The 26714-nt window shown below is 46.3% G+C and overlaps 1 protein-coding gene and 1 long non-coding RNA gene across 4 annotated transcripts in view; one reads left to right on the top strand and one right to left on the bottom strand.

Annotated features, from left to right (window-relative positions):
- The window catches only part of RAI2 (retinoic acid induced 2), a 46101-nt gene extending 32544 nt beyond the window's left edge, over window positions 1-13557 (bottom strand). The window contains exon 1 of one of the 2 annotated variants that reach the window (XM_075775571.1): window positions 13372-13557. The gene's annotated coding sequence lies outside the window, so the exon portion shown is untranslated. Of the gene's footprint in view, window positions 1-13314; window positions 13336-13371 lie in introns of those variants that run through there. The other variant, XM_075775577.1, reaches the window with a different exon arrangement.
- Window positions 13558-13807: 250 nt separating this feature from the next.
- LOC142605159 (uncharacterized) lies at window positions 13808-21929 on the top strand. Of its 2 annotated transcripts, XR_012838894.1 has the most exons (4): window positions 13808-15496; window positions 15622-16227; window positions 17577-17694; window positions 17943-21929. It is a non-coding gene; the product is annotated as an uncharacterized LOC142605159 (long non-coding RNA). The 2 variants fall into 2 exon arrangements; XR_012838893.1 differs by having other exon boundaries at window positions 13808-16227.
- The last annotated feature ends 4785 nt before the right edge of the window (window positions 21930-26714 follow it).

A 26714-nucleotide genomic window follows, 5' to 3' on the forward strand; every position in this document is an offset into this window, starting at 1 on the left:
CATGTCTGAGAATGTACAATTAAAATGCTCGTTATAGGCCACCTTTCGGTCTCCTTATTAGGATTCTCCTGTGGACGCACTCCCCCATTTCCTCCAAAAAACTTCAGAAAAGCAGGTTAAAACATGCCGCAGTTACATAGGTTTGAGTGTATGGTCTCCAACAATCACTTCAGCCCTTTGCATTTTCTGTAAAGTCCCACAGAAAACCTCTAAATACAAACAACTTAAGAGTCACAGCCAAGTTTGGATAACAAAATAAACCCAAAAAACAAACACACACCCCCCCCCCCCCCCCCCCGCTTCTGTAAACAAGAACAAGTAGATCTATCCTACAGAGTTCATCAGCCTGGCTGTGGCAAGAGCCCCATGGTAGACGTCAAAGATCTCCCTCCCCTCCAAAAGAAAGGAAGAGAAAAGGAGGTTTTGTGTTTTTTCCCCTTTTGCTGAACCTGGAACAGCCAATCTTTTCACCTGGGCTCAGCACCCAGATGGTCCAGGGCCTGGGTCACCCCCCCAGCCAGGTGGGCTCCAGCTGCTGATGGCCAGCAGCCACCTCCAGGAGCGAGGTGGGACTCCTGTCCGCACGTGGGCTGGGGTGGCATCACCGGGGCTGGCCGAGCGCGACAGGAGAGATGGAAAAAGAATGGGAAAGATGCAAGAAAGCCACAGGTTTTGAATTGAGTCCAGAGACCAGTGATCTCTGACAGAAACCAAAAGAGCGAATGCACCCCGCGCCAGCCCAGGCGCGTCTCTACTAGGGTTGTGTCAGTGAAAAAGTGCAATTTTCCATGCTCATAGATGAGCTTTTTCATGTCAGCTGGTCTGTGTGGAAACAGACCCGGGCTTAATGAGGTCTAATTTGTTTTAAATCCATAGGTTTCTTTTTAATAATTAACAGTCCCCATCGCTCAGCAAAGCCATTCCTTACCCCTGACTACTTGCTATTAGGAATGAATTTACTGTGAAATACTGCTAAAAGGTGGAAAGCAAGTGACATAATTCAAGTTTTAATTAAAAAAAATATATATCACACACAGCAAGAGCTGTAGAAGGAATCATAACCGAATAAGCAAAAAAACCCACCCCATCCCAATCCAGTGCCTACTCTCCTCAATTACCCACTGTATTCTTCTTATGCTATTTGAATTCTTGTAATTGGTTTCTCTTACTGGATGCCCTGTGCCCAGATCATATGTGAGGTTTTCTCTCTGTGATTCCAGGAACTAGAGAACGTGTTGGGATCATTACTGTGAACATTACACACGCTCACACGCGAGGGTCCAGGAACTACAATTAACACATTAAGAAATAATAACTGCCAAGGGAGCAACGAAAGATAAACAGCATGGAGCTGAGGTAGCAAGAATTCTGCTTGGAAAAGGGCTGTCTCTTGGGTAACGGGCAAGGAAGAGAAATCGAAGTGCCACGCAGCGCTGCCCATTTAGCAAAGAAATCTCCAAAACCAGTTGAACAACTGTTTATACATTAATTTCTCGAAATTTAATTTCACTAAAAGTATTGCTGGCTTTAAACTAGGTTTCAAAGGAACCTGAAGGCTTGTGTTTACAAAGAAATAATGATCATGTCCCGTTGGAAAGTTTAAACTTGAGACGATTTTTGCCGTTTGAAAAATTGTCCTCAAGTGCTGTGGGTTTGTTGCTTTCTTGTTTTGTTTTTTTAATAGAAGCCAGAAAGATTTGTTTCTTTTATATATATTTATATATATATAAAAAATATTAAAAATACCAAAGGAAAAGGGGTTTTTTGCTGCTTGTTGATATCCATTTTGATGATTGCCTTTTTTTTGTTTTCCCTTTTTTTTTGTTTTCCGGTTTTTTTAAAATGAAATTGAAAGAATTAAATTATTTTCAAAATTTTCCCAAGGATTTTTAATGAAAAAAATATTTCTTTAGATTCCAGAGTCTTTTATTTAAAGCTTCCAGTCTGAAAATACTTTATGCGAGTAGTCCTGCAGAAGCTGCCTAACAAAAGCCTGCAAGAGCATGCCCACCATTTATTTTCACCTCTGTATTGATCAGAAATCACGGACCACACCGGTCCTTTCAGATACCAGTCTTGACTTTCGCTGTGCCTTTCAGCTGGACCAGCTAAAGGCCTTAATACTTTATTTTTCACTTAGATTAGAAGCTGAAGGAACATGATGGCGCAGGCGAGGCTTACGAAATGCTTTATCTTGCGTCTCTCCCACCTTGGGGCCGCCCAGCCACAGAAAACCCAAGAAAAATATTGCCATTATAATCCCTTTCCTACATTCACTCCAATCCCTGCGAGGGAGAAGGAAGGCAGAAGAGGCACAGACAGGAGGGTAGGACTAGCAGCCCTGCTCAAACCCACCTTTTTGGGATAGAAGGGCAAGTCCCTCTCAAGCCGGCGCGATGCCTGTTACCCATTTTGGGGGCAGGGGCGCAGGGTCCGTGTGACAGGCATGATCCCCCGTGCTGTCCCCGAGCATCGCTCATCAGTCAGCTAAGACATTTCAGCAAATCACATGGCACTTTGTAAAAACATAATTGTTTTTATTTTCCAATTTTCCGTGTTTTGTGTAGAGTGCTGCTGTGTTCAAGCGAAGTGAATAAAAGCATAAACAGTAAGCACCATCTGGAGAACATTCTTCCAGCACGCTGAGAAATAGCAGCCGCCTGTGCACTACCTGCTATAAATAAATGTCATTAAAAAATGTCCAAAAAAATTGTTTGTTCCCATTTGATGGAACTGCAGCCAGAAAAAAATTTTCCTTAACCCTGTCTTCGGGTACCTGCCATCTTCACAACAAAAAAATAAAAATGTAGATGTTTATTTTTCAGTCCTTTATGTTACTATTGGTATCCCTAACAGAATATCAACCCTACGCGTGATTCTAATAACAGCATCAGAGGTTGCAACTTAAGAGTATCACATGAATAAGACATTGAAAATCCAAATGCTTTTTAAACTGTACCAAGTTCACAATTTGGTGACCTTCCTCAGCCTGCTAGCAAGAGAACGGGTAAAATTATTCTTGCTCTAAACTGACAGTATATCAGTTTGGAGGGAAAAAAAAAAAGCAAGCAGATAATTTCTTTTCAGTCTAGCACAAAGCTGCTCCGATCTCCCTCTCTGCTGACAAAATACAGACCAAGTTGGCTGTGGGGTGGCGATGAGGCTCTGTGAAGGGTCGGCGTTTGCTGTGTTTGTTTAATCACTGCAATTAGAGCTATGCAAATAATGAAATTGTTTGCTATGGTGGCCAAGCTGGGGAAAAAAAAAATTAAAAAGAAATGTTTGGGTTGAGCAATTTAAGAACTATTTTTTCTTTTTTGGTAAAATGAAAAAATGAAACTGTTTTGTTTGTTCCACTCAGAGGGCAGCAAAGCCTTGAAAGAATCCATTCAGTTTGAAAGAAAAAAAAAAATACATTTTCACACTGGAACAAAGCGTTTGAGCATTTTTCATTTTTCTCTTCTTTTTTGGTCTTTTACAAACATTTTCAGCACCAAGAAAGAGATGCTCAGGAAAGCTTACTGCTTGCTGGGGGGGAGGGAGAAAAGGATTTGACCCTCCCTTACCCCAACCTCGGACACATGGCGGGCCTTTGGGTGGGCAGGGGTTGAGCACTGCAGCTTTCTCCCTCGAGGAAGCCACTGCTGGCCCTTGGCTTCCCCACCGTCATGCTCCGCTCTGGGCAGCTCTCCGGCTTAGGGAGCCCAAGGGGGATATCCCCGCTCTCCCTGCCGGGTAGGGACGGCTACGGGAACGGCAGCATTTCTTTTTCTTAGACACCGATGGCCCAGCCACACCTTAGACATCTAAATAGCCTCATTGACACTGGGCCAAAGTTGCACCCCGCTTACACCCACACCGTTTTGAACCGGCAGCTAATGAGGGTTGGTATTTGGCCCCTGGTTTTGGGAAGAGATGGTTCTGATCTCAGGAAAGTTACTGAAAAAATTAAAAAGCCAAAAGCCAACAAGGATAAAAGGACTAAATCCACAGCAATTAGGCTGCAGAAGGAAAGGGTTAGCGAAGCCTCAGGGGAAACAGGACCCCAGGGACCGCAAGATGTACGCTCCTCTCTCCGAGGCAGTGCTGCCTGTGTGCCAGGGTTCAGCTGTCTGCACCAAAACGTCTTCCTTTCCCAGTGCGTCAGGGACACTTCAGCGGGGTTTCACGCAGAATGGGAGGGAGGTGCACGGACACCTCAAGGAGGAGGCTGAAACTGCGGGCCTGGGGAACCGGATACCCACACACCAAGCACCCAGGTCTGGATGAAGCGACCACCTTGAATCTTCCACAGCTGTAACAATTTACAGTTATTTATCAAAAAACCACCAACAACCTAAAGTCAGAAGTGACCCTGGCACGGTGCAGCTCTTCCCAGGATGGCACAGCCTCTGTGGTTTGCACGAGGTCGGGATGTCCCTCGTGGTACAGCATGGCTCTGAGGCAGCCAGAGGCTGATGCAGGAGGCAGCCCGAATCCTCACTGATGAACCGCCAGTCACCAGCGGGAAGAAGGATTTGAAGACATTTTAGGTTTTTTTTTTCTTTTTTATTAAACCTTGGATTAGTAAGTGTCATGAAGCAATGGGAGCGAATCTGCCTGATGAAACAACATCCACAAAACCAGGCTGGGCCCCCTGAAGGAGAGAGAGACTGCGATTCCCGAGGCATGGGGCGCATCGCTGGCCCAGCTCCTCATCATCATTTCAGGGCAAGAGTGGAAATGATGGACATAAATCAGATTCAGTCCTTCCCTCGAGCTATGCTGCTTTCTCCGAAACCAAAGTTGTTGTACGCTGAGTGGGTCCTCTAAAGCCTTGCTTTCAGCTGGGACTGGCCACCCTTCTCACTGGAAGCAAAGGCATCGTTCCCACTGTATTTTATTTTCTGTTTTCAGAAGGACTCGGTGTGCCAGGAACCACATGAATAGGGATGAGGGTACAGTCCCTTCCCTGATGAAATCATCATCTCAAGCCCAGCAAGGGCAGGAAATGATAACGTGGTTATGGTTCCCATTACCCGTGTTTTCCTAATATAAACATTTTAGCGACTTTTATTTACGGAGTCCACTTACATCAGTTAAATGAGATACTTTGCAAGGGATACTTGAGCTGTCTGGAAATGAAGGCATTGGACTACTGATTTTGTTAGGATGATGATTTACCTAGATGAATAAGGTTTTCCTGGACCAGGTGTGCAAGGAAGGCAGGTGGTGGGAGCATGTCTGTCTGTCCACGCATGCACATATGCGTGCGTGTGTGTCTGGCGGGGGGGGAGGGTTGTTCTTTGTTTTGTTTTTGCCTTTGGTCAAATTCAAACAATGTGCAGTAACAAGAAGTAAATGTCATTTTCCTCCCATCCATCTTAATTTGGCATCCATTCTAAAGCTTACCTTTGACCTTTTAAAATGTTAATACACTTAAGCACATATAAAAAACACAAAGCTCCTGGAAAAATTAATCAGAGCCATATCACGATGCTAGTCTAAAAATGTAACATCAGTTGTTTTCCTCTAATTTTAAGAAATGTTTGTCCAATGCAGCAGCAGTAACTATGCTCTACATTAGGCTATTATTTCCTTTTCAAACAAATATCCACGTTAAATTCTACAGCAAAACCCTATCAGCATAGCCAACACAACCTACTATGAATTTCTTTTGCTGGGTAGCTGCCTAGAACCACAGAAAAGGTCCTGAAAAGGACCTTGAGAAGTTGCCTAACCCATCCCTCTGCCCCAGGCAGGACCAGCTATATCTAAACCATTCCTGACAGGAAACCTTATTTAGTCTTCCTTAAAGTAGCAGCCTTAGATAAAACTGGAAAAAATTGCACAAAGCAAAATATAAATATGAAAATAATTCAGATATATATGTGTGCTATGTATACAAACATGAAAACACAAAGAGACAACCCTGACCTAAATGATAACTCTCCCACCTCTGACCACTTCATACCCTTTAACCAGAGTTCAAAACAGGAAACTCTAATAAAAACACCTCCTTCCTTTTCAAAAATAAGAAGCTGCTAGCTTGAGAACCTCAGCTCCTTGGAAATGCAGTGGCACCCCTTCTCAAGAAAAGCAGTTTCAGAAGCACCAGGTTCCAAAATATTTGGGCCTTTATGCTTCAAAGGAAAGAGCTCTTCAGTTCCACTAGAAAGCAAATACGAAGCGAGAGTATTGACCAGCCTCTCCAGTAACCATAGCAAACCTAAGATGTCTGGAGCCTGTTTGTGATCAATGGCATCCATCTCTTCCTTTGACTTAACCGTTTCAGGTGGGAGGCTGTACTAGGTCCCTCCAGGACGGTCACTGCACAGCTCTGCAGTTGCATGCTGTGAAGGTGGGGATCCCCGGCACGCAGCTATACGCTGCTTCCACTTTCTTCTCTGTGGCACCTGATAGCATTCAGGGCTAGCCCCATCAATTTAATAACCCCCTTTGGAAGACAGAAAGCTATGGTGACAGCCAGAATGTATCCTAAAAGACAAGTGAGGGTTTCATGGCTGAACGCATATGGGGAGGACCTACAGCAGGTACCTGAGCATTCCCCCAGAAAAAAAAAAAACCAAAATCACCCAAGGACCTAAATGGCAAACCCAAACCAAAGGCAGATGCATTCCCCCGATGAGTGGGGAAAGATAACTCCTTGCAACTGCTTTCTTCCACCTACCAACATTACTTCAGTTCCAGCACAACTGGAGCTTGGCCAAGCAGTCTTCTGCACACTGTACAAGGTAAAAGGGTGGGGGGAGACGTGAGATACAACGTTCAGCACCGCCAGACCCATGAGAGAACAACAACAACAACGTCCTTTCACGTATCCTGCATGCACAACTCAGAAGAGCTGTAACGCAGAGCCCAGTTTCTTCCATCATGGAAGCCTTTTGAATCCACCCTAACCATGCACGGGTCCTCCTGTAGCAAAACAGCAAGAGGTAACACCATCCAGCCCCCAGCTGAACAAACAGCACGTCATGGCTACAACAGCAAGGCTCTTCTGTGTGTTCCTTCTTCTGGGATATGCTTGTGCAAGTACGTGTGCGCTGCCTGTGCGCGTATATATCTATTTATATCTACACGCTACATGCTATCTCTGGCAGAGGGTATCCTGTGCCAAAGGGACTCTTTGTGGTCACACCAGGAGACCCTCCAGGGCTGCAGACCCAGGCTTCCACTGATCTTCTGGGCAAAGCCCTCTGACCCAACTGCTCTCCCATGGTGTTTGTTAAAAACTCTCCCCCAAGGCCAAACATCTTATATAGCAGGTCCAATGGGCTTGGCACCTGCAATAACTGTCTCTGAGGACCCCAAAGACAGCTGCCCAAGACAGTAACACAGTCAAAATTCTTCCAAACAAGGAATGATCCTTCTCATTTTCTTCCCTGGGAAGTACACAATGCTTTCGGGGAGAAAAAAAGTACAGTAACATATATCTGTACATACATTCCCACTTCCTTCTGGCATCCTCTCAGCATCCCATAGTCTGGAGAGCAAGGTTCAGCCAGGTGAGCAGTCCTCTTCCCCCACCTTGCTGTGGGGTGGACCTCCTGGCCAAGAGCTGCCTCCTGATCTCCAGCCCCATCACCAAGGCCAGAGATGGAGGCACCTATAATTCAAACAGTGATACCTGACTGCTCGCTTAGGAAAATCCTGATTAAAAAACAATGCGTTGCCCTTCCTGTTTGCTTTGCAGTGGCCTTGCGTAGATCCAGCTCTACGGCAAGCGATCCATCACCAACAGCCAGAAAGATGCGTATCATACACACACAAAAATATGTCACATTTTACTTAGTTTTCCATGCCTTTCATTCTTACTGCCCTTCTGCATCATCTTGTTCAATGCTCCTCAATATCTTTTCTTTACCCAAAAGACCATCTTATTATTTTTTTAAACCAAGGAGCATTTTGTGCAGTATTGTCACAAAAGCTTTTAAAGACAGCCAAATTAAAAAAAAAAAAAAAAACAACAAACCAAAAAACCACAATGAATACACATTTCTCACTTTGCCTGACCCTATATTTTGGGGTTTTTGCTTGCATGCAACAGAATGCATATGTGCTATTGTTATACTGCTTGCGACTGGTTTATTCACCATCTTCTGATACTCATGGACTATAAGTTAAGTAACACTCCTCTAGCTAATTAGTTGATTCACTAAGCACAGATGAATAACTGATGAGCTACAAAAAGTCGCTATTGTCTGACTCAGCCACCAAGTAACTAACTTGGCCATTCAACCAGGGAGAAGTTTTCTTCTCTGAAAGGTGACAAGTCGCTATGTAATGACTTCTATTATTTTCTCAATAAACTCAGAGAAAATAGGACATTGCAGCTAGAAAAACACAGAAAGAGAAATTAGCTGCTACTGTCATTAAGGATTCAGAAGCTGAAAAAGAACAGTTGGTGCAATGCAGCTGGAGAGGCTTTTCGGAGTAAAGTGATTATTCTCTGGCCATTAACGAATTATTTTTTGCTGGAATGCAAGACCTGCACTCCTCCAAATAACCTGGCTTTGCCATGAGGAGCATGCCATCTGCTGGGGCAGGTGAGAGCCATTGTCCTCTAGGCCCTCCTGGTGGCCATCTCACTTCTCCCACCTCTTTGTTTCCATGCCACAGCAGCAGAGAGATAATTAAATGGTAGAAGCACATATAGATGTTGGAGGAGGGACTGGTCTTCTGGCCTGACCAACTGAATTTGGAGCTACAGCCTAGGATGTTCAGGGGGGCACCTCCCCTCAGTGGCCCCACCAAAGCTCAGTGAGGTATCATGACAAACTTCCTTCACCTCTCTTGCCCATCAGAGCTCACCCCCAATCACTGGCTCAAAGACAACAAGGTAATAAGACATTTATGGATGTGGTCAGGCCTGGGGCTTGTTCTGAGATCTTTGTGCCTGCCACGGAGGAGGTGGGGGGGAACCGAAACCCAAGCCCAGCTTGCCCTTCAAGCCAACAGCAGCCGCCTTCCTTCTGCTATAGTGGCTGCTCTCTAGCCACTGTAAGGGTGGTACCAGCAATACAGGGACCTGGAAGCCACCAAGCTGAAGGACACTTTTTTCTGAGGAGGGTGAAGGGGACAGGAGATCTGTCCCAGGCTCTTTGGTTAATTCTTGAGAACATTTAGCCTCACATCCGATGCCTCAGAGAAGCATTTCCAAACGAGTGCATACCCTATTAGCTAGCAAAACTAAAAGGGTACTGCAAACAGGTCCAGCTCAGAGGGCTCCAGTCACTCGCACCCAAAGCCAGCACTTGGCGTGGAGCAGCAGCTGCCGCAGGGGTCCCCCAGGACACCCGGCCACCCATGGGACTGCCAAAATCCCACAGACGCAACCCTGTAACCGTCGTCACACCATTGTCGTCCCCCGTTACAGCGCTGCTCTGCACGTTAAAGGATAGCATGGACAGTCCTGTTCGGGGGGAAAAACAAAAAGGGGAAAGCCAGAACTAACGAGCAATATTAAATCGCCTGGCAGAGCAGCTCCTCCACAGAGTGGCCTGTTTGCAGAGTTGCTCGGTGCCCTGGGAAGGACAGGCAATATTGCAAACCCAGGAATGGAAATTCCCGAGGAGAACCGAGACAGGTTAATGGTGATCCTCCGCAGCCTAGGACCTCTCATACGGCCACCACCTTTTTGAAATCTACAGTCCGCTGGGAGAATTTAGGCCTAGGGCTTTGAACAAAAAATAAGGAAAACTTTTTCTTCCTGAAGACAGTTTATGAAACCCAAGCAATGCTGAAAAGTGTTTTACTGTATTGTTATTCTGTAGATGCCATTTCTGGAGGCGTGACCCAGCAGAGCCTGATCTCAAAACAAAGCCATTCATGGCTAGCACCACACATCGCCAACCAACTCCTTCCGCTCAAAATAAAATAAAAAAGAAAAAAAAGGCAAGTACCCCCATAAATCATTCATCCATCCATCCCAGTTTCATAACGAGAATATTTGTCAGCTCCCATTTTGCTTCCCTTTCTCCGGCTGCCTGCTCTACAAAGCCACCATTTCAGCTGCCTGCCCATACAGACCGTCGGACACGCTGCGCCGCAACAGCTCCCGCATCCCCATCCTCCTGCCTGCGGAGAGGATGGCCACCCCTCTCCCCCAGACCCTCACCTGCACTGCCAGAGATTTTTCAGGGGATTTTTTTTTTTTTTAAATATATATATATATATATATTTTATCAGTAGCTCTGGGACACCCATCAGATATACTCAGCTCCTGTAACAATCACGTGATTTATGTAGAAGTAATCGGGGTTAAACTATCTGCCACATCAAACTCTTCACATTTGGCCCCATCTCTAGGACCTAGAAACATCCGAAATAAATAAAGCCATGTGTCATTTAACAGGGTCTGGGCTTAATTAGGATCATTCTGGATTTTATGGGAGAAATCTTGTACTGCCAGCTTTATGTGGCTAGTCCATCACTTGCAAGGTTATCTGCTTTTTTTTTTTTTTCCTTTAGTATCTACATAAAAATATTTCTATTTCCACATAGCTTTTCTTTTTTTTTTTTTTTTTTTAATTCTCCAACCAGCCGGATGACAACCACTCCTTATCTTTGGCTGTCTTCCATGCTAAAATAAGAATGCTGTTGTTACGCCGAGGGAGCTGCACCCTTCCACCTCCGTTCCCTCCTGACGCGCACACAGCTGGCTGCGCAGGAACGCCCGAGGTGCCATTTTCTGGCCATTTTTCTGTGATGTTGTTGCAATTTACCCTCTAGCTATGATTTGGATTTCTGAATCACACCGGGCCTCTCGTGTGCCACGGATTTTACAAACCTCAAGTGACAGACGGTCTCTGTCCTGAAGAGCTGGTGATACTCAGCCCGTCTTCGCTGCCACCGCTTCCCTGCCTTGACGTAGGCTGGCCGACACGACGGCGAGCATGCAGCCAAACACCGCTCGAGCGATGCCGGGCGATTTGATTAGCAGCAGAGAATGACTGGATTAGAAGAGGCATAGGATTAGAGATTGATGAATCGTTGTGAGGCTGCTACGTCTGTATTACTGGCTCCAGCAGCAACATTTGAATGTCAGGCTGTATCCCCTCGGAGCAGCTAGGTACCACCTACCCCGGGGTTCAGACTGCCGTGTGCAAGGCAGCTGGGGAAGGTAAAGGGTTTGAGTTAGGGTCTGAACCGACAGCCCGCTATAGGCAAGCCCTTGGCGGGTCACGGGCAAAGATGAAGAGAGGGGAGGCAGGGAAACATTAACTGATTTGTCCAAAGCTACACTGGCAATTTGTGGCAGAGGCAGAAACGGGAGCCAGATTTTCTAAAAAATGAGTTCCTCACGCAGGAGATGAGCCAGCCGCCTTTGTTACATGCAAATGCATTTTTTCCCTGTAATTCACACCGCTGCAGGCTCTGCACAGCAAACGCCAGCTTCCCGAAGTTGTAGCGTGTTCGGCGAGACCTGCTCATCGCACACGTCATGCCCGCTACATGACTGGCTCCGTCCTCGAGCCCGCGCTTGCAATGCGATACACACGCGTCGCAAAAGCTTATCACTTGCGGGTTTGGTAAGAAGCAATGAGGACCCTGCAAAACCCATCACCGGGGTGATTCCCGGTCTGACCCGGATAGCTCTGGCTACTGGAGCGCCTCCAGAATTTAACGTACACATGGAAACTCAGCATCACTCTCCAGTTAATTTGAGTGGTTATCCCCTCTTCAAATTTGGCTTCGGTCACCTCTCAAGGTAAAAGAGATTTCAGCGTTCCCGTGAGAGTCCCATTGGAGCTTCTCACAGAAACGCTACAAAATTCATCAGAGACGCCAAGGACAAAATACTGAGGGTGCATTAATTGAACAGGCTGCACTAGCAGAGCTGGGCAGGAAAACAGCTCTGGACTAAGTCCTCGCTGTAGGTACATCTGATTAATCAGGGCCACTCTCAGAGTCATGAAAAGGAGGGAAAGGCTTTTTCAAATTTACATATTTTTTTTTAAAAAAAAAGGAAGTGTGCCAATTTTTCATCCTATACTACTGCTATGCCTGAAATATTCCTATCAGTAGCATATTTGTGAGGAAAATTTCACTTGAAACGTTACGCCAATTTGCTAGTGATAAACGACATGAGAGATTACTTGGAAAAAATACAGTATTTCCCCATCAAGTTTAAACGGAAAATACCTGAAGAATTACTGGGCAATCGGGCACTCTTTCCTCTTTAACAATACATCCCCATTAGAAAATATATGCATTTTGAAACCTGCGTTTTAAGCATTATTTTGAAAAAAAGACTTCTGCTGGAGAACGGCATGCGAGAAAACTAACAACAACAACGCTGACTAAATCAAAGCCAAACCAATCTCTTTAAAAAGGCGGGGGGGGGTGGGGGGGGGGGGAAGGAGGCAAGGCGAATAACTGCGCTGCAAGTGCTGCACAGGGCGCTCGCACCCTGCAGCATCTCCCCTGAGGGATGCAGAACTTCTGGAGCACGACACGACCCCTCACGGCGGCACCCACCGCCACGCACGCCCGAAGCGCGGCGACGCCGGCGCAGATGACCCACGCCCGGCGACAGCCTCATCCAGAAAAAGCCATTAAAGGGGGATGCAGGTGACAGTTCACCCTCCTGACAGCCTTTACCGAGAAGCCGGGCGACAGCGGGAGGAATTTCTGCCCCAACTTCGGGAGGGTAAATCTTCCTCCTCCTCCTCCTCCTCCTCCTCCTCCCCCTCGCCTGTGCCCGGCTACGAGAGGGACCCCAAATCATCCCATTACCGCCCATCTTGAAACACACCCTACATTTTTAATCTCCTTCTTCCAGAAAGCGGACCCGGGCGCTTAAAACCGCTGTCACCCGCCGCGTTTTGTTTCCCGTGGGGCAGGACCCACGAGCCGTGGGGCGGGGGTGGGAGTGGGGCGGGGGGGGGGGGGGGGGAAGTTGCCTCGCCGCCGCACGCGCCGCTCCTCCCCGCGTACCCACGGGCGTGATTTTGGAGAAGTTGCGCAGGCAGGAGGAGGAGGAGAAGGAAGGAGGGGGGGGGGGGGGGATGGCTCTGCCCGTGCGGTCACGGTCTCTCCCCGTCCCTCTCCCCGCCTCGGTCCTTCGCGCCCCCCCACCGCCGCAGCCCCACTGCCGGGACAACCCGCACAAAGCCGCCGTCGCCGCCGGGGTCTCGCTGCGCCCGTTCGGCGCCACCAGAAACAATAGTCACGGGCCGAAGCGGGGACCGCGGAACCGCCGCCGCCCTCCCTACGGTACCGCAGAGCCCGGCCGCGGGTGGGAAGAGGGGTTGGGAGGAGGGGGGGGTGTGTGTGGAAGGATTCCCGCAAAACGCCGCCGCCCCGGCCAACCTGTCACCGCTCCGCCCGCTCGGGGTTGTCGGCGCGCAGCCGCCCCGCGGCACCTACCTCCGGTGGAGGGTGCGGCAGCCCCTAACTGGGCTCCATGGGGGCGGGGGGGGGGGAGCCGTGGCACCAAAAGCCGCCGCCCGACTCTGTCAACCCCGGCCGCCGCCGCCGGGGACGCACCGCCCTGCCCTGCCCGGTACCGCGTCCCGCTCCCCCCCGCACCGGGCGGGGCGGGGCGGGGCGAGAGGCGGGGGGCGGGGCTGTCCCAGCTTTGGCCACGCCCATCACCGCTGGCTCCGCCCCCCCGCTTTTCCTCCGCGCCCTCACGGAGCCGGAGGCTCCGTGAGGGCGCGGAGGAAAAGCGGGGGGGGGGGGAAAGAGATTCTTGGGGTAGGGAATATCCCTCTGAATATCCCAAGCCCCTTGACCGTGGACTCTGGGCTTTAAAATGTTTTTTTTTTTTGTGGAGGGCAAAAGAGTTTTTCGTAGGTTTCGAATTGCTATTAGCGTCGCCAGCGGTTTATTGGAAGGTGCGGCGCATTAAACTAAATCCGTGGCTAGTATTACATAATATGCCCTCGAACGTACATAAAAGATGATTGTAATTCCATCTGGATTTCTGTTGATATTAGCAAACCGCTCGAGATTTCCTCTTGCGGTTTAATGGGCGTTTCAAAACCTTTGACTGGTGCTGGATCAAACAGATTATGATTTAAGAAAGGGTAAAGCACACGCACTCATGACATCGTAGGAATTAGTGAAAGAAGAAAAAAAAAATACTTAGTAGGTCATCTGCCTAATCCGTCTTCCGAAAGAGAGTAGGAATGTCCCCCATAGCATAATTTATAGGCATTTGTCTAGTTTTCTTTCAAATGCTCCAAATATGTGGCTTCCTCATCCCCCATAGGAATTTAGGTCAAGCTGCCTGAGAGCGAATTTTGTAGCATCTCGGGATTTAACATCCACTACTGTTATTCCAATGTGGTTGGGGTTTTTTTCCCAAACAGCACAACTGTGCAGTTGCAGTTGGTCATTTCTTTCTTGCCCATCAGCATGGAAAGATTTTGGCCGTGACTTTCCCCAGGTTGAAAGCCCAGAGACAAGCACGGCTGGGAAAATGTCAGCCAAAGAGAGTGAGTTGAATTCAGGACTTGTTAGGAGAGAAATGGAGAAGAAAACAGATTTTACACCGGTCTGTAAATCCGTGATGCACCTGCATCCAGAATACTGCTGGAGCTCTGGTCCCACCATCTCAAAAAGGGCATGGTAGAGCTGGAAAAGGTTCGGAGGAGGTGAGCAGTGATGATCCATGGTTTGAAATGGCTTTCCAATTAGGTACATGCAGGCTGGCAAGAGGCACCTGAGAGGAGATGTGACAGAGATTCCTCAACTCCTGAGCGGCACAGAGAGACGGAGCAGGGACTGCCAGCTGTCACGTCCAGCAGAAGCAGCAGAGGTCATTAAATGAAGGTAGCAGGCGTTTGGTTTGCCTGACCATAAGGAGGTGATTCTTCACACAAACACAACTGCGGAGCCCCTTGCCATTTCCATATCTGACAGCAGGCAGTTGATGTTTTTTTGAGGAGGGGATGGATAAACTTACAGAAGAGGAATCCGTGTAGGGCAGTCAACTCACAGCTGGTGCAGAAAAGCCCCTCCACCACAAATGGTTCCCGGGTGGGCTTGCTCTGTGCTTACCCGCTCCCCTCGGTGTCCATTGATAGCCACCATTTACCTGCCAGCAGTGAACACACCTCTCAGATTTAATGTCACATCTGGGTTAATTTTGTGCTGCCCACAGCTTTCCTAACGCCCGTATTGTGTAGAATTGAGTACTAAAAGGGATGAGTGGCTTTCTGGAAGGTATCAGGACAGTGAGGTGGAGGAGTCTTGTAAGCAGGCAGAGAGGCAGCTGGGAACGCTGGCAACCAAGTGGTCAGGAACGTGAGGAGGATGTAGTCGCTCAAATGTACAATGGCAAAACTGTCTTTAAAGAAATGTATTTAAGAGTGGGAAAAGGTTCGAAAGAATGGAGCAGCTAGTGTTTCAGGACTGTCAGGTGTCACACAAGTGCTTGGATTACATTACCACCTTTCCGTCAAGAACTTGAAAGGATGTCGTCAAACGTATTCATTAAGGTCTGTGTGGACTATGTGACATCACGTGTGGAATGGAATATGCACAGGTATGAAATCATGAGCCTGTTGTTTTATGCTCTTGGGAAGGAGTGGAGAGGATGACATAAGCTCTTAAGAGTCTAAACCTGTTATTCAAAATTCAGTTCTTGAAGAAGATGTCTGCTCGTTTCAGGGGGAGAGTGGCGATGCTGTACCAATGCTTGGCACATCGTGGAAGTTGGAAGCGTCAAAGGCCACTGTAAAAACCATCACTATGCATTGAGTCACTGAGAGAGAGAGTCACTGGTTGCAAACAAGTTTCTCTCACCCTTCTAAAATGTGACAGAAATAATCAAATCTAGCTGTGGCCTGGGGACAGTGACCTTAATTTAAAATCAATCAAAAATCCCTCTGTCAATGGCAGCTGATTGCCCCGTTCACATCTCAGACTGATGCTCTCCCAGGCCTGCCATCGTCAGTGCTGTTAGGCAAGTGGGTAAGCACTATGTCGTCGTCTTGTCTCCGCCTCTTCCTCCATGTCTTTGAAGTTGAGAAAGCACAGCCTTAAACACTTCTCTGTGTTTTTCACAGAGGAATGGTTTCTATGCATTAGTTTATAAAGCCGTGCAGGTGTGCCTCAGCATGGCTGCTTTATCCATGCGGTTTCTCCTGAATTTGCATGTTCAGTAGCTTTTATCTTGATACAATGCTGGGAGAAAAACTTGCTCTGGTGAGGTGGGCTGACACGCAGGAGGCAAACTACAGCAAGAACGCAAACAAAGGAGTCCAAGCTATGTGCGTAAGTGACCTCAGTGACTCATGGAAGTAATTCTTTGTGGGACTGATCCCATTTATTGTTTTCACAGTGTTTGTGCAGGAAAACGTATTCAGGTAGATCAGGATAGTCACTATATTCCTGTCCACCTCCACATGAATCTCAACGCAAATGCAGGCATGTGGCACTTCTGAACTCCCGTATAAGCTTTGTTCTAAAGTTGGGGGGCTAAGGAAAGGATAGAAATATAGATATATAGAAAGGAATTGCATTATCTTCATGTATTGCCTGTGCTGATAAGCATACCAATGGCTATTACTCTTCCCTTTTGCGAAGCATGTAAAACAGTCAGCAGTATCATTCCTCTTGCCCTATTACTTGATCTCGTAGAAACACTTTGATCCTCTGACAACACTATACAGTAGCAAAATTAATGCTGCCAGGTGTGAATATTAGTATAACAATCTATGATGCATTGCAAGCTTTGAATCTGAATCACAAATTCTATATAAGCACCCACACTGCAAATGCTGAGTGGGGAGAACTGACAGACGGCTGCATACACACTATCTGTTGCGCACTTTCGTAGCACAGCACATAAAATGGGGGTTCTGAGCAGATGCAAGATTCATAGTGACAGAAGTAATTTTCAGTTTTTCCTCTAATAATACATAGGCAGTAGGAAGCCTGTGGCAAGTCTGAATTGAGTACTAAGCAGCTTTAAAATTGTTTAAGGCATTATCTGTTATGAGGAAGTTTATAAAGCTCCATCTCCATTATTTCAGTTTTCATGAGGTCATAATCCACTTGACCCTCGTGGTTTATTTCATCACTATTGTCCCTCAGAGGAATTATAACCTTTACCATTACCACTTGCTAAATATATCAAGAGGTTTTAGTGACATTATCATAAATCACCAAGCTCAGCTTTGTTGCTTGTAATGTGACCATAGTAGCTACTGATTTTTGATGCGGTGATTGTCAGCCTGATCTCTTCTCCCAAGTAACAAGCGATAGGACAAGAGGAAATGGCCTCAAGTTGCGCCAGGGGAGGTTTAGACTGGATATCAGGAAAAAGTTCTTCACCGAAAGGGTTGTCAATCATTGGACCAGGCTGCCCAGGGAAGCGGTTGAGTCAGCATCCCTGGAGGTATTTAAAAGACGTGCAGATGTGGTGGTGCTTAGGGACATGGTTTAGTGGTGGAGTTGGCAGTGCTAGGTTAACGGTTGGACTCGATGATCTTAAAGGTCTTTTCCAACATAAACAATTCTATGATTCTATTATTCTATCTAGTCATATTTTAAAAATTACTTTATAATAAAAACATATGCTAACGGATATGAACATATTTTGGCTTTTCTTTTACATTTAGAATTACCTTTTTCTGAGGTCATCTGAACTTGAAGTGCTGGCTTTTTAGGCAGTGTTTCTGGCATCAAACATGAAAAATATAAACTCAAGGATGTTGAAATCAAGCACAGTGACTTCAGGTAATGCCATTCTCACAACTGCTTCTCTTTTCAATGAAATGTATGAGCGTTCATTAGAAACCATATCATAATCTGATTATCCCGAAAGCAGTTATTGAGAAAAGCAAAGGTATCACAGGTAAGCCAGGTACATTACTATGTGGGTTTTTAAAGGGATGAGCCATAGGTAAGCTAATGAGAAGTGAGAATTTTGGATAAAAGTAATATGTATAATTCTGTTGCTGTTTACATTTCAATCTGTTTTCCAGCAGGGAAAAAGTGGGTCCCACCTCAGTCCCCCAAGGGATCTGAAAGAGAATTTGCCACATAAAAGATGTGCTGCTGAAGCCAATTTGCAGTCACACCTAAAGATCAGCTAGGATCAGAAGTTGGTCTCAAAAACATTTTGGCAATACACACCCTGTAAAACAGTAACTGGGATCCAGTCAAGCTGCTTCTGGCTCCAAGAAGGCTTCACCAGTGCTGTAAATCAGCCTTGCTTGCTGAAACTGCTGTGATCCAAAACTACGTGAGATTCTTCTTTGTAGCAGCACCTGCAAAATAATTTTATCTATCATCTGACATAAAACATAATCCAGGAGTGCAGCACAGGCAGAGATCTACCCAGCTGGGGAGCAGCTTTGTGGAAAGGGACCTGGGGGTCCTGGTGCACAAGCAGCTCATTGTGAGTGAACAGTGTGCTGCTGCAGCAAAGCAAGCCAACAGGATGCTGGGTTGCATCAACAAGGGCATCACCAGCAGAGCTGATGAAGTCATTATCCCCCTCTATTCAGTGCTTGCCAGGCCACACCTGGAACAGTGTGTTCAGTTTTGGTCCCCACTGTGTAAAAAAGATGTGAACAGGGTGGAGAGGGTCCAGAGAAGGGCCACAAAGATGACCAAAGGACAGGGAAGCCTGCCGTATGAGGCAAGGCTGAGAGAACTGGATTTGTTCAGCCTTGAGAAAAGAAGGCTTAGAGGAGACCTTATCACCCTTAAAGGGTGGCTACAAAGAAGAAGGAGACTCCCTTTTTATAAGGCATCAGATGGAAAAGATGAGGGGTAATGGGTGCAAGTTAATCCTGGGGAGATTCCAACTGGACACAAGGGGAACATATTTCACAATGAGAACAATCAGCCATTGGAATAATCTCCCCAGGGAGGTGGTGGATTCCCCAACACTGGACACTGTTAAGATTCGGCTGGACGGGGTGCTGGGCCATCTTGTCTAGACCATGCTTTTGCCAAGTAAGGTTGGACTACATGATCCTTGTACACTTCCATTCTGGTATTCTATGATTCTAAGGTTCTAGGATTCTATGATATGATATTGTGGGGCAGGTCTGAGCATAGAATACCATTTCAGCTGATGTACAGCAAAACACCTTGAACCAAAAATATTTAATCTGATGAAAACCTGGAAATCTGTCTCTGGGGAAGAGGAGGAGGAGTTATCTGTCGTTATTCTGCAGACCTTTCCACTGCGGTATAGGGGTGTACTTCAGCATCCCCCACCTCCCCACCAACCCACAGGCTTGCACATCTACAGTGTATTAATTTACATCTCAGCTACTCACTCTTCAACCTTTATGGTCAGCAGAGAGAAACAGGCACTTTTAGGATGCAATTCATTTGACCTTTCATAGACATCTACTTTAGGAAGAGATAAATCACTCCCCCAAGCATCTATGTTTCTCTCTTGACCGCAAAAGGACCAGAGAGTGATTAGTTCAGAGGCAGGTATCTATATTGCCGGCTGTCTACATGCAATTAGGAGAATCCCAATCTGGTTTTCTACAATGCTGCTCTCATAATGGCTGTTGAAGTGCATTACAAAGATTTTTTTATATATTGTGAGTATATAAAATAACATATTTTTCTCCTTCTTTAACAGTCTTTAGTTTTGAGAAACATTACGTTAGCAAGGTCTGCATGTTGTGTCGGAGTTGATCATGCTGGTGCTCTGTTTAGAATTGTTTTCAGCTACTGACTGAGAAATTGGCAATTTCTGCACTTTTGCACTCTGTGACTTTCGCCAAATACTTGTTTGATTTAATTTAAAGGTGAAGGAAGGATGTATTTTACACCAAGGAAATGAATGCAACATTAGAAACATCTCTCATCACTGTATATGACTAGAAAGCAAATTTGAATGCACATAGATTTTTGTTTTTTATTTGATCACAGGGCAAGATTTTAAATACTATTAGTAATAAAAAAATCTATGGCAGTGAGAGTCACTGTACTGCCAGAAGCCCACTGAGCCTGTGTCAGTACATCTCAGAAAGGGCCCAAGGCTCAGATGTCTATCTCTATGTTCTTGTATTCCCAACAAACAGTGAATAATGCATTAGTTTTGCTTCAAGCATCCTATTTTGAATATGCTTTAGCCAGAATTACTAGCTTTCATTTAGTGTATATTGTTAACGGAGGTCATGCTCTGTGCCCATCTAGCGCTGTCTCCAGAAGTGCCCTGGTACAGCACACAGAAAGGTTTCACTAGAAATTCTCCTTGTTGGTTCTCACCATGGGGTCCCCCGAGATTTCCATATTACAGGGCCAGATCCAGCTGGAGTCAGTGGAAATGTCCCTGCGAACACCATGGGTCTTTGACTCAACCCAAAATATTTAACAAAGCAGGAGGAGGGAACCTTTTGCAATACACTGATCTGGGAGGACTCCTACTTTTTGTCCTTGTACTGCTCGGTGGAGACCAGCCCTAAGACCGTCCGTTCCTTTGCCCAGGCACCCCGACACGTGTGTGTTGAGCTGCGTTGAGAACATCTGAGACCGTGTAATAGCAAGTAACTCCCTGGGGCTGTCCTGCAGTTGGCCAAGGTGAGGACAGCCTGAAGAGAGCCTTTCTTAAACCCTTAGGTCTTGACGAGGGCCACCAGGGCCCCAGTACTGATGATGGCCCAGTCATCTGCTGAGCAGTCACTGGTTTGAGAAGAGAGCTGCACAGCTGAGTCCCAGAGTGTGACCATGCTCTCGGTGGCTGTAAAGCTGTACAGCTCTCTCCTTTGGCAGCTGTGGTGGTCTAAAAAGAGAATTAGCTTGCAAGGAGTTATTAAGAGAGTATTATTTAAGATAAAAGGTATCATTTGCAAAAGAGTAGACGTTTACACACACGTGTACACACACGCGCACGCACACATCCCTTGTTTAAGTTTCCACAGCTACCCTTGGTGCAACGCAGCCAGCTGTTAAATCCGAAATAGCAACGAGTGCACATCATACGCCCTCTGTATTACCATTTGAAAGGGACAGTTCCTTGGGAGGATGGGAATTTGACAGGATATGAATATGTCTGAGACTCTATTAGGCACTAATTCAGACGGACTGGCTGAATGAGATGAAGAAGCAATGAGGAGGAGAGAATCTCTTCAAATTTGAGCTGATTGGTAATTTTGATGAAAACCCTTTAGTCTCATTCAGTGACTGTTAATTACCTCTGAAAATTAACATTTATTTTTCTCTTCAGGAAATGTTGTTCGCCTGCCAATATGGAAAGATTAATTAAATTCTTCCATAGATGAAGGTGCAAGTAGGGTCCTTGTGGTCAGTGCACATTTTGGATGTGGAGGCAGGGATAAGTTGACAAATCCCCCTTTGAAAAGAGCAGCCCGGCTCTTTCTTCTTGTGTTTTCAGATGATAAGTGTGTCCTTGTCCTTCTGGGGTGAGGTTGGCCTGTCAGGTGCTTTCAGTGGGGAAGTCTGGGTGTAGGGGAGCTGTGAAAGAGGGGAGGGAAAGGGCAATGATGACTGGAGCTAAACAGCTTGGAAGTAAATTGGGGGAAGCCTCTTGCTCCACCCAAGGAGAAATAATTAACAATTTGGGACAAAGGTATCTCTGCTTAAATCAAAGGGAAAAACCTTCAGCTTAGACCCATCTATCCAGAGTATCACAAAAGTTAATTGATTCAAAACCAGTGATAACTTGAACCTTACATTCATAAGCTGTTCATAAACACGACAGCTTCTCCTACCAGTTCTCATTTATTTGATCTTGGCTCAGCCTCAAAAGCTGCTTTTGTCAGCACTAATGATGGCCCTTCCACTGCTCAAGAGTTTATTTCCAATATACACTATTATGCCATTCACTCCTGCTGTGCGGAAGGAAAAAAAGGAAAGAAAGAGCGAGCAATGTCCCAGGGAAACTCCCGTATGTGGTTGGTATGGGCATTTGATTGAGTTCCTGATTTGTAGCTGTCAATTATCTGGGCGTAGTTGCTGAAAATCAGGCAACATCATAAAAGGACCGGAATGCTCTGTTCCTAGGTTGTGTTGTGGTTTGGTGTTTTTTTTTTTTTTGTTTGTTTGTTTTTCTGAAAGGAAGTCCTTGCATTAAGTTTTAATCTTAGATTAAATAAATGGAAAATCACGTGGAAGCCCAACGAGCAGAGAGATTTCAGGCAGCCTCTGTTACGCTCTCAGGGAGGAAATGAGGCAGCTGAGGAGAAGCTCGGTGTCAGGAAGGAGGCAGACAGGTCAAACAGACAGGCTTTCCAGAAGCAACCTACTAGAGAGCAAACAAGCAGAAGAGAAGCCAGCTGCAGTCAATCAAAACCAGCAGTGCAGCCAGCTCCAGAGCTTGCTCCTGGTTTGCGGCGCAAGCCAAACCGCCCCATGGGGAGCCGCTCTCGTGCTCCCATCTTCCATGCGGCACCAGAGCAGCAAGCTGGCATCGCCCGCAGATCTTGCCAGGAGTGTGACAGCTGGATTGGGAGAAGGATGCCAGTCTGCACGCGAAGCCTTCCCTCCTGCAAAAGCTACACACGCACACAGAGCCCCCTGCAAGGCTCATCTGGGGGCTGGACTGGGCACCTCAGAAAGGGGGTGTCCAGCAAAACCAAGAACTTGGGGTCTGAACTGGGCACCTCAGAAAGGGGGTGTCCTGCAAAACCAAGAACTTGGGGTCTGAACCTGGTCTCAGGCTGCAATATTCTTCCCACATCTGCCAGGATCAGTGACAGGCTGACACAGCAATGACAAATGCAACCCTCGCTGACTTGACTTGCTTTGTTCAGAGGGAATTCTGCCTGACAGAGGCGTGGGATACCACCCTGTAGGTTTGGCCGGCAGCAGCATTGAAGGGTTGAAGGGTTACACTTTGAAGGCTCTCTTATGGGTGAGAGACTAGTCCATTTTGGCTCTTCACTGTTCCCTCTACACAGTGAAGAGGAACTAACACCTTGGCCCATTGGCAAATCTCACACAGGTTACAGATATTACCTCTAGTCTGCTTTACAGTGTGTTTAGAGATCAATTTGGGAAAGCATGGCAAGCCACCAGTGTTTGCTATATTTTGCATAAGCTATAATGTAAGATGTTGCTGCCAGGCAATGGCGGCATCTTTTGCTTGCAATAAATTTGAACATTAGTAACTTAGAATCTGTTCAGCTGAATCCATGCTGGGGAGGAGCGTTGGAAATTATGAAGACAGGCAGCAAGAAGCAGGGAAAAGTGATACAAACAGAGAAGATGGGATGGCAAACAGTAAAAAATTCACATAGGACAAATCTGTTCAGTGGCCAGTCTGGAAAACCAAAGAAAAAGAAGAGATTTTTCTGCAGGGTCTAACCAGCCTAGACCCCCTTCTGTAGCTTTTAAACAATGTCACACGTGGAACAAATACATCATTTCCACAGAAAAACATGGAAAGTATCAGTGATGTTCTTATGAATGTTTTCTATTTCTTTCCCAGCTAAATCTGTTTACCAAGTTGGACTTGATTCTGCAAGTTGCTTCTTCAAAACTACATTTTTTGACAAAATCGTTATTTGCCAGAAACATTCTCCCAGCTTTAATTAAAAAAAAGAAAAAAGAAAAAAAACCCAAACCAAAATTCAATGGACTGGAAAGAGTCCAGTAGGCTTTGGTTCAGGCCTTATAAAGGAGCAAATAAACATTTTCTGCATGCTTTAGGAGAGCATATGACTCCCCAGTCCTCCACAGTCTCTGCAGAGAAGAAGGGAGCTAAACACATGGAGAAATACCTAGTTAGATTTATTTCATCTTCAGTTAAGAAGGCAAGCTAGATCTCCTTCAGCCTCTGGCACTGACGTCAGGCTGCCATGATTACAGTCACAAAACCTTTTTTCTCTTATATGGCACACAACTCCAAGTGTGCCAAAGTACATTAAAAGGTAACTAAATAACTCCATGAACAAAAGAAATGAATGCACATAAGTGAAATAGAGAATACTGAGGCTACCTGAAATAATTGTGTCTTATTTGAACTTGCTTTTAGCTCGTCTGCCTTCAACTAATCATATTATAGCAAATAGGAGCATAGAGGTACTATGATAACAGCTCTCATGGCGAATGTGGTTTTCAGGCTGATGAAACTAAAATGCAGCGTTTGAAGTCTGATGGCGAGCAAGAGAGAAAACACCTTTTAGACATGTTAGATGAGCAGTGCATCCAGTTCCTAAAAAATATTAGCTTGAATGTTGTCTTCTGAGACAGAAAGAAAGATATAGAGATATACACATATGTATATATGTATGTCAATGCTAGCACTGAAGAAATGGTTCAGAACTGAGTCAGAGATGCACATGCACGTGTTTTTATATGTGCTTCTTGCTGCAACTTTCTTTTCACTGTCCAGAAGAGTTCACCATATTATTTGCCCACTACGTTTGCAATATTACCTGCTCTTTTTAAAACAGCCGCCATACTGTCTTCCTACAAAGCTCAGAGCACGTTGGCCCTCTCCAGCTGTTGGGATTTTGTGACAGCTCCTACAAGAGCAGCCGGAGCATGAGTAATACTCGGAGCCTGGCACCTCGTGTCATTGTGATTCCACGAGACATTATTTTATGATGCAAACACACTCTGACCTCCATAGCATGCAATATATCAAATGTGTAATGTATGCAAAAACGATCCCAATAAAGGAGGAGGTAAATAAATTTGTTATGATTTTAATGATATGCATTTTAAATGTCACTTTTGCTGAGCAATTAGGGTCTGAAGAGAGTGACCTTTGCACAGCGCCCAAATTGTCCTGAGGCATGGTACTTCTCCATGCATTTATTACTGCTTTACATGATAAGTGTAGCCGGTACGATGTAAGTCCGTCAGTTGTGGTAGGGACCTTTCTGGCCGAGAGACACAATAAAAGCAAGGCTGTGCAAACGTATTGCCACAGGAACGCTGCGTGAGAAGCAAGGGATATTATTTATTGAAATGCACTGGCCCAGTCGAGCAGAGACAAATACGTTGCCACCCAACAACTGCTCGCAGTTGAAACACTTTGCTTGTAAGCACGGTGCAGACGTGGGCTGGGGGTCTCTGCCTGGACAGCAGAGGACAAAGGAGAGCAAACCCCCAGGCCGTAGCGTGGCATACTGCCCTTCCCCTTGCTTCCCAGGTGAGCAGCGTGGTATCTAGCCAAGCCAGGGGACATGGGTCATGTCGTCCATCTGGGCGTGGGAACATCCCTGCTGCTGGATTCTACTACAAGCCCAACAGCTTCCAGACCACCACCTATTCTCAGGTGTACCTGCCCTCTGAGTCAGGTTTAAGATATTTTATCTACTTAGTCAAAGCAAGAAGAGAGGTTTGAACTGGTGAAACGTGGCCCCACTAGTCTCTCGTTCGTTCTGTAGCTGCAGCGGCAAAGGGGATGCAACGCCGTAGGCAGCTGCCTTCCACCTCCTCTGCAGCCGCTGGTGGTGCTGACAGGTCAAGTATGGGAGCTACCTACACCTCAGGTCTGAGGCTATAAAGTATTATCTTTACAGCTGAGGCATTTTAGTATGTGGTAAAATGCAATTGCAAGTAGGAAATATTAAAATACGGGACTCTGTTTTGGCACAGAAGCACATTGCAATAATGTTGTAACGGGCAAGGTCTACCTTCCAACTGCGCCTTTGTAAGTGCTGCCATAAATATTGGACATTGCATGGCATCTGTTAGTTCATAAACAATGCAGTGCATCACCAGAAAGAGCAATGGCTTACATAGAGCCATTTTTTCCCCCCCTCTTCAATATTTTTCCTTCAATATTTGTAACAAGTCGGTGTTAATAAAAGCTGAGTCTCTGGTGGAGACTGCTGGAGTTGCCTGCAGGTCCGACAGCAGGGGGTAAGGGTGGTAAGAGGACTGACAGCTCTGCTTCGACGAGGAAGCCCCTCTCCGTGCAGGAAGGCCGAGGGAGATTCAGACAACCTCCGTATCTAATCCACTCTTGGTTTGATTGCTAGCAAGTCTATCAAGCATTGGGCAGATGGCTAATATTTTCTTTCACTATCAGTCTCTGTTGGATTCAGACCAATGATGTCAATATAAACAGCTCTGGCTCTCGGTCACCAAAGCCTCCTGCCATCAGCCCTCCCAGAGAGGTTTATTTAAATGAACTAGGGAAGTGGGCATCAGTGAGTAAAACAAATCAATTTGCCACACAAACTGGAGAACTGATCTCTTGAACTGAGTACTCGATTTTGCCATCGCTAGCTCACATCCAAGGGGATTCGGTTCTGTGTTTACTACGTGCCTGGTGCTCGGTGGCTTTGCAGGGCGGGAGAGGTGTTGGAGTATTTAGGACAGTGTGTGTTTTAGGCCATCTGGCATGTTTGAGCCACAGATGGAGCTCCCGCAACATTGAAATGTTGAACGATTGAAGCCCAAACGTGGTGGTCAGCCCAAGTCTGGCTGTATTTCCATGGTGTGAGTCCATCTCTGGGGCTGATTCCAGTGAATCCGGGGAAAATTCAAACAATCGATTAAGAGCGTAACTGTGCTTTGTGCCACTTCTTTCCAGTGTGCCCATATGTGTGATTTACTGCCACCAGTTCCGCATTGTCCTTGCATTCCCAGGCTCTGATGCATTCAGCACGCTACCGTGGGCGTTAAAGCCTGGCACAGCCCAGGTAAGGGTAAATGTATGAAGGTGCCTAACGCTGCTTCCCCGTGAGGAAGACTCACTCGTGAGACACTGTCATTCATCTCCGGCTTACCTGACCTGCCCATGCGGTGTTAGGAGGAGATGGACCGGTCTTACCACTGGTGCAAACTCATCATGGAGCAGCGCT

The sequence above is a fragment of the Balearica regulorum genome, chromosome 1, assembly GCF_011004875.1.
Source record: "Balearica regulorum gibbericeps isolate bBalReg1 chromosome 1, bBalReg1.pri, whole genome shotgun sequence".
NCBI classification, from domain to species: domain Eukaryota; kingdom Metazoa; phylum Chordata; class Aves; order Gruiformes; family Gruidae; genus Balearica; species Balearica regulorum.